This window comes from Hydra vulgaris, chromosome 02 (genome assembly GCF_038396675.1).
Source record: "Hydra vulgaris chromosome 02, alternate assembly HydraT2T_AEP".
NCBI classification, from domain to species: domain Eukaryota; kingdom Metazoa; phylum Cnidaria; class Hydrozoa; order Anthoathecata; family Hydridae; genus Hydra; species Hydra vulgaris.
The window spans coordinates 29670776-29680079 of NC_088921.1; positions in this window are offsets into that span (position 1 = coordinate 29670776).

Here is a 9304-nt window from a genome sequence, read left to right on the forward strand (position 1 = left end):
AAAAACAAAAATGGATGACTACGAATCCTTTACTTTTAATTTTCATTATAAATACTTAAAATCAGATCTTAATTCAGATCCAGATGTCAACTTTTTTAATGATGTGAACACACGTTGTTCTTATCTTTATCCCAATAAGTTAAAAAAACTTCTTAATAAAAACGGCACTGAAAATCAAAAAATCAGAATCCTTCACATTATTATTAGAAGTCTAAATAAAAATTTTGAAAAGTTTTGTGAATTTTCAGATGAAACTGAAAATATTTTTAATATAATTTGCTTAACAGAAACGTGGATTTCTTCGAATGAGTTTAAAAATAATTCTATTTTCCATCTTCCAGGTTTTGAAACAATTTTGTTAGAAAGATAAACAAATGTGGGGTGGAGGAGTTCTGATTTACGTTAAGGAACACGTTGTATATTACATTATGAATGATATGTGCGTTTCTGACGGTGAATCGTAACCATTGAAGTTTTAAACAATAAAAAAAAAGTATTCTATTAAGCTGCTGTTATAGACCACCAGATGGTGCGTCTGAAAATCTTAGTTTCTTTTTACAGCGTAATATCATTCACAAAGGTAGCAAAGAAAACAAAATTACTTTTATAATTGGAGATTTCAACATGAACAGTCTAATTTATAGTAAAGATAAAAAAGTAAAAAGTTTCTATAATGAAGTATTTATGGCAGGAGCTCTTCCTTTAATTAATCGCCCTACTAGAATAACCAAAACTTCAACGACGTTGATTGATAATATTTTTACAACAGATATTTGTAATAAAAAGTTACAAAAAGGAATTATAAAAACCGACATATCCGATCATTTCCCCATTTTTCTTACAATTCATACTGTATCCTCTAATAACCCCGAAAGACAAAATATAATAAAAAAACGTGTCTTCAACGAAAACAATATAAAATCCTTTCAATATCAATTATCACTTCTGGATTGGAAACATATTAACTTTAGTGATGACGCAAATACAATATGTAATAAGTTCTTTGATACTTTCTTCTCAATATACAATGCAAACTTTCCACTTTGTGAACAAATAACAAAAAAAAACCTTGAATAGTCCTCGGATTACCAAAGGACTTAGAAAATCCTCTAAAATCAAACAGAAACTAAATATAAAATATTTAAAAACAAAATCAGATGAAAACCAACAAAAATATAAAAATTACCAACATTTATTTGAAAAAATTCGAAAAAAAACTAAAAAAAAACTATTATTCAAATTTAATTACTAAATTTAAAAACGACTCAAAAAATACTTGGAGAACGTTGAAAGAAATAACAGGAAAACAAAAAACAAATTCAAACTACCTTCCTAAAGTAATTAAAATAAAACAAATATATATGAACCAAACGAAATTGCAAACGAGTTTAATAAATATTTTATTGATATAGGAACTAAATTGGCAAATGAGATTCCTATTACGGAAAAAACTTTTAGTGATTTCCTAGAGCTTATAAATAATTCGCTTTTTATAGATAATTTATATTCTGACTTATCTTTTGATGAGTTTGAGAGAGCTTACAAACCTCTTAAAAGAAACAAAGCTACAGGTGCGGACGAAATAAATGGCAACATAGTAATAGATTGCTTTGAAAATTTGAAATATATTCTTTATAAAGTGTTCAGTGCATCTATACAGCAAGGTGTATTCCCCGACCAATTAAAAATAGCTAAAGTTAGACCAAAAAGACCAATTAAAAATAGCTAATAAACTCCAATTTACAAAGACGGAAAAAAATCAAATATTAGTAATTATCGCCCTATCTCGAAAATTTTAGAAAGAATTATATACAATAGAACATACAATTACCTTAATCTAAATAAACTTCTATATAAAAATCAATCCGGTCTTAAAAAAAATTGCCCAACCGAACAAGCCATTACACAGTTCATTCGTGAAATCTCCAATTCATTTGGTAGATCACTATATACATTAGGTATTTTCATTGACCTATCAAAAGCATTCGACACGGTCGATCACAAAATTTTACTTAAGAAACTCAAATTTTATGGAATTAATAGCAAATTAATAAAATGGTATAAAAGTTACTTGACAAATAGAAAACAATTTGTTTTCTATGGAGATTATTTTTAAAATAAAAAATTAATTGAAATAAAATGTGGTGTTCCACAGGGTTCTATTTTAGGTCCACTTTTGTTTTTAGTCTATATAAATGATTTAAATAAAGCTTCTATCCTTATGAGTATCATTTTCGCGTACGATACTAATTTATTTCTTTCAAACAGTGACATTTATGAGCTTTTTTCAAATATGAATAAAGAGCTCAATCACATCTCCAACTGGTTTAAATGCAACAAGTTAACTTTAAACATTGACAAAACTAAATGGATCTTTTTCCACTCCCTCGCAAAAAAGTGTTTTTTACCAAATAATTTACCTAAACTTTGTATTGATAAAATTGAAATAAAAAAGGAGTCGGTCACAAGGTTTTTAGGCATTTACATTGATGAAAATATTACATGAAAGTATCATATCGACTTTATTTCTACTAAATTGGCCAAAAGTATTGGAATTCTATATAAGGTCAGATACTATCTAAATAAACAAAATTTAGTTTTTTTTACTCTACTACTCATTTGAGGCAATATAAATTATGCAATATAAATTATGCAATATAAATTATGCAATATAAATTATGCCAATATTGTTTGTAGAAGTACCTCTAAAAGTAAGTTATGAAATCTCTACCAACGTCAGAAACACGCAATGCGTTTAATATGTTTTGAAAATCGTTTTTCTCGTTAAAGCACTTTTACGAACTTTTTTTAAAAACGTTTACGAACTCAATGTCTATAATATTTTATGTTCTATGTTTCGTTGTAAAAGTGAACAACCATTGTTCATTTTTAAAGATCTTTTTACCCATAAAGCTATAAACAAATGTACTTTAAGAAATAATAATTTAATAATTGATCCCTTTTGTCAAACAAAGTTTAATCAATTTTGCATAAACTATCGAGCACCGTATTTATGGAACAAAATTGTTGTTCCAAATTTTGATTTGACAATTTCGTTTTCTGCTTTTAAAACTAAATTTAAAAACTTTATTCTTTCTACTGACAATATATATAAATATTTTTGAAATGTAAAATTATTTTCTGTTTTTGTTTATTCTACATTGTTAATAATTATTAAAACAATTGTATTTTTATTATATTATATATACACGTTTGATATATTTTATATGGTTCTGACGACAAGATCTTTTGGATCTTCGTTCAGATACCAAGTTTATGTATTGTTATATTGTTATATTACGATTAATAATTGTAAACTAAAAAAAAGGTTCCTCAGGATATACTAGGACCACTCCTATTTCTCATTTTTATTAATGATTTAAACTTTTGCTTGTACTGAACTAGATACAGTTTTATTTGCAGATGACACAAATCTATTTTATGCACATAATGATATAAATATTCTGTTTAAGTCAGTAAACAAAGAGCTATTAAATCTTACTGAATGGTTTAATGCAAACAAATTATCTTTAAATGTAAGCAAAACAAAATATACTTTTATCCATCGTTTTCATGACCGAGATAAAATTCCTTTAAAACTTCCAAAACTTTGTATTGCCAATCAGGACATAAAAAGAGAAACCACTTTAAAATTTTTCGGCGTTCCTTCTTCATGAAAATGTGACGTGAAGAGATCACATACCATATCTCGAAAAAGCAATCTCAAGGAACGTAGGCGTGCTTTGCAGAGTAAAGCTTTTTTTAAATCCAACTTGCTTAAAGCTTTTATATTTCTCGTTCATTCATTGCCATCTTAATTACGCAAACACTGCTTGGTGCAGTACAAATAAAAATAAAATAACTATTTAATAAACAAACGCATGCAATCGGAATCATTTCTAATGTGGGCCGTTATACACACTCCCAAGCATTATTTGTTAATTTAAATATAATGAATGTTCATCAACTAAATGTATATTAAATTCTTATATTTATGTTCGAAATTAATAAAAATATATCTCATAAAATATTTTACCCACTATTCAAAATAAATCAGAACAGATATCTAACCAGATTTTCAAATAATAGCTACATTCAACCCAAAAGTTATTTTGCGGCGACTGAATTTTTAATTTCTACTAGAGGGAAAAAGTTATGGAATAAAATATTAACTAATAAACTTAAAACAATTGCTACGCTTGAGTTTAAGAACAAATTTGAAGCAAAAACTTGAAAAACAAAAAAATGAACGACGTAGCGCTCAGCTTTTTCTGCAGTTTTAATGATTGCAACTGTTAAACTTACGCAACAATTAGAGGTTTGTCATCATCGACTTGACAATCTTAAAAAAGGATTGTGCCATTTGTTATTGCTTCAATTCTTTCTTCTTTTTTTAATTAAAAATTTATGGTTTATAAGAATTAAATACATATTTCAAGGTATTTACTGGTGTAAAAGGAAAGGATTATGTGTATTTGCTTGCATGCTTTTTTGTAATTTAGTTTCTTTGTAATTTTTTTTTTTTTTTTTTTTTAACCAATACAAAGCAAAAAGTTAAAGTAGGACTTTAGAACCGATGATTTTTATTTTATAAAGTCTTTAGAAAAACGTTTTATATTATATAGTGTTACGTTTTTTTAATTTTTGTTGTTTTTTATTTACGGTAAGGGGCTTGGTGCTAAGGGGCTTGGTGACAAGACTAATTATGTCTTCTTCTTGTCCCTGCTATTCGTATTTATATTATGGTTTACGACTTCAATAAATTTATATGGCTAAAATAAAAAAATAAATAAAAGCTTTTTTTTCATAAAGAATGTTACCTGCTTCTGCTAATAGTCTCATTTTAAATGTAACTCAAATTTTAAATCCTTAAAAAGGTATAGGATGCCTAATACAGTAAATATTTCAATTTTAACCTAATTTGAAAAATAAAAAATAAAGAAATAACTTTAAATATAAATATTATACAGGTTAAAACTTTCAATACATAAAATTATAAAAACAAATAAAAACAACATATTAGATTTAAACGAAACAAGAATCAAATTAATGAAATAGGTTTTTACTTTTATTTAGCCGTACAACTATTTACAAGTTCCGTGTTTTATAATATATATAAAAATGGCAAGGACGAGAAGAAGACAGATATGCCTTATCACCAAGTCCCTTGTTTTTTCTTGACATTTATATAAATACATTGTAACTAAAATTAAAAATTAAAAATGAGAGAAAAAAGCAAAATGCTTCAAAGAAGTTTATATAAAATGCAAAATAGTTAAAGTCTTTAAAAGTTGTTTTTAATAAAAGTTAAAGAAGTAGTTTATTTTCAATAACATGAAGATTAACTTACGGTCATGCAATGCTATATATATTCAAATTTCAAAGTTATTCATTAAAGTAAAATTTTAATAAATCATTCAAGAAAACCAAAACCAACAGCATAAAAAGAAAACATGAACAATTAAAACATAAAGGTTAATTTATAATCAGAAGACACTATATATACATATATATATACATATATATATATATATATATATATACACATATACATATTTGTATATATACACATACATACACACACATATATACATATACACACACATACACACATATACACACATATATACATATACACACACATATATACATATACACACACATACGCATATATACACACCCATACACATATACACACACATATATGTATATATGTATATATATATATATATATATATGTATATATATATATATATATATATATATATATATATATATATATATATATTTACATATACACACACATACACATACACATACATACTTTTTCATAATATAAATGAATATAATGTATATAATTAAAGACTTTAGACCTTTTCAGACAAACAAAGCATGCACTAATAGATAATTTTCAAATATAAAATTTGTATAGATAGATTTTAAAAAAATTATCTGTTTTTTCATTATTTAAAAGTAATAGTTTTAGCTTTTGTTTAAACTGTTCAAGAGTTGTAAGTGTTTTAATATCATTACTAATTATCTTATTCCATACATTAGGCCCTCTAATAGTTATCGAGAATTTGGTTGACTCATATATAGTTTTGGGTTGTACAAAGTTGTTACTTGAATATTTAGTCATGTATTTGTGTTGAATTTTATTAAATAATGGTTTGAAGATATTTGGTATTGTATTATTATTAGTTTTATACATAAAAATTAGCAGATGATATATATTTATTTGGTACAAGTTTGATATTTCTAGTTTGTTGAACAATGGTCCAGAATGTGAGAAGCGGTGTGCATTTGATAATAATCTAATTGCATGTTTTTGTTTGCTAAATAGCTTTTTTGTCTTTGACTTATTGGTGCTGCACGAGGAAATGTTTGCATAATTCAGATAAGAATGAATAAATGAGTAATATATGTATTTCAAACATGATTGATCTAAGTATGGTTTTGCTTTATAGAGTAATCCGATATTTTTAGAAATTTTATTTTCAATTATGTTTATGTGGTCTTTCCAATTTATGTTTTCATCTAGAATTACACCTAGAAATTTCATTGAACATTCTCGTTTTACGATGTATTCTCCAATAATAAGTTTTGGAAGTGCAAGAGGGATTTTATCTTTTTTATGGAGGCGATGAAAAATAGTATAATTAGTTTTAGTTAAATTAATTGTAAGTTTATTCATATTTAACCATTCGGTTAGTTTTAGAAGTTCAATGTTGACCGTTTTAAATAATGTTGTTATATCACTGTGAGAATAAAATAAATTTGTGTCATCAGCAAATAAAATAGAATCTAGAATATTAGAAGCTTTGCTTAAATCATTAATATAGATTAAAAATAAAAGTGGTCCTAATATAGATCCTTGAGGAACGCCGCAAGTAATTGACATATTGTTAGTTTTTTCATTCCCGAATGAAATATATTGTTTTCTATTAGATAAGTAGCTTTTAAACCAAGCTATGTTTATATTTTTGATTCCGTAGTTTTCTAATTTTTTAATTAAAATGCTATGATCAACAGTGTCGAACGCCTTACTAAGATCTATGAAAACACCTAAAGTGAACTTGTTTTTGTCAAAACCTTGAAAAATAATCTGAATGAGATGAAGAATTGCATGATCAGTAGAGTGCCCTGTTTTGAAGCCAAATTGTTTGTTATAGAGAATATTATTTTATATTGAATATTATTTTATATTTTATATATTAGAATATTATTTTATATTTTATATTGTTATAGAGAATATTATTTATTCTAAAAATGAGTATAATTTGTTATACATAATGCGTTCTAGTATTTTCGAGAAGCATGGAAGAATGGAAATAGGTCTATAATATGAAATATTAGTATCATCTCCAGACTTAAAAACTGGTATTACCCTTGCAATTTTAAGTTTTTTTGGAAAGACTCCTTGTTTAAACGAGAGATTAAATATATACAAAAGAACTTTTTTAATATAGAAAATACATTTAACTACAACATTACTACTAACATTATCAAGTCCTTGTGCTTTGTTTAATTTTAATGAACTCACAGCATCTAATAATTCTTTTTTAGTTAACTCAGCATTTTCCATACTTGAATTGCTAGGAGTCAAGTATTTCTCCTTGTTAAACTCACTGTGTTTTAATTTTGATGCTAAATTTAAACCTGCATTGACAAACACCTCATTAAATGTTTTAGCAATTGTAGTTTCTTTAGTAATATCTTGATGATGATAGTTTAGTTTTTTTGGAAGACCATTTAGCTTAAGTTTTTTTTTTCCAATTTCTTCTTTGATGACTTGCCACGTTTTTTGAGTATTGCCTTTAAATTTTATTATTTTATTTGAATAGTATAATTTCTTTGAAAGCTTTATAAAAGTGACTCCTATATTTTTTATACCTTAATTCATTTTCATAAGTTCTTTTTTTCAGAAACGTTTCATACAATCGTTTTTTTTTTTGATGATTTTATTATTCCTGGTGTAATCCAAGGGTTTATAAATGTTTTAGTTTTAATAACTTTTGTTACCACTGGGAAAGCTTTATCATAGTGTTTTTTGAGTATTAGAAGGAAACTGTTATAAGCAGTATCTGTGGTTTGAATTTGTAGAATTTCATCGCAGTTTTCAGAAAATAGAGAACTATTAAAAAGTTCCATAGAAATGTCATTATATATTCGATTTGTAATAATAATTTTTTTTTGAGGGGTGTGTTCGACAACTTTATGCGCGATTATAAATATTGGGAAATGATCCGATATATCAGATATTGTTATTCCAGTTTTTATTTTATTTTTTGTATATTCATTAATTATTATTTGATCAATTGAGGTTGCGCTATTCCTGGTAATTCGTGTTGGTTTATTTATTGTTGGAATGAACCCATTTTATAATGTTCATAAAATTTTTTACATTTTTATTTGTGTCGTAATCAAGCGCATTATAATTAAAATCCCCAACAAAAAAGACACGTTTGTCACATAAAATTATGTTTTTGATTAAATTTTTAAAGTGTTTTTCAAAAAATTTGTTATTGCCATATGGCGGTCTGTACACAACAGGTACAATGATGTTTTAAGTGATTTTATTTATAACTTCAATCGTTAATGATTCGCAATCATTACTAATTGCACTAAATTCGGTTAGCGGTTTAAAATTTAAAGAGTTGTGGATAAAAATACATACTCCTCCACCTATTGTCTCAGAATTTCTGACTTGATGAATAACTTTATAGTTTTGTAGTTGAAAATTTGAATCTTTTTCAACTTGTTTATCTCGACACTAGGTCTCTGTGAGACAATTAATTTTAAAATTAATTTCAACACTATATAAAAAATCTTTAAATTTATCAAAATTTTTTTGAAAGCTCCTAATATTTAGGTGTAAAATAGAGAACTTATTAATATCTATATCAGCAGAAAGATTAGAAATATCGGAACTATAATAAGAAGCTCCCTTCTAGGGAGCGTTGGTATAAACGTTTCAAAAAAGATCCTAAAACATTTTATTTTAATTTTGACAGAAAAGCTTAATTAAATACTGTAGTTTTTGTTTTGTTTTTGATTTTAGTTGTTTTATGCCTAAGCGTTAGACATTATTACTAAAATCTGATGACTTCATATTTGCATGCGGTATTCAGTTTTGAGCTTGTTTTGGCAAAAGCGTAATATTTAAAGGCAGAATTAAAAAAAAAATGCTTACACCGTAGTTCTCACTAAAGTAATTTTTCTCAACATTTGTGTTGTCAAAGTGCAACATTAAATGTTGAGTTAATTTACGCAGTATGTTGAAAGTAGTCTACAATAACGTTGC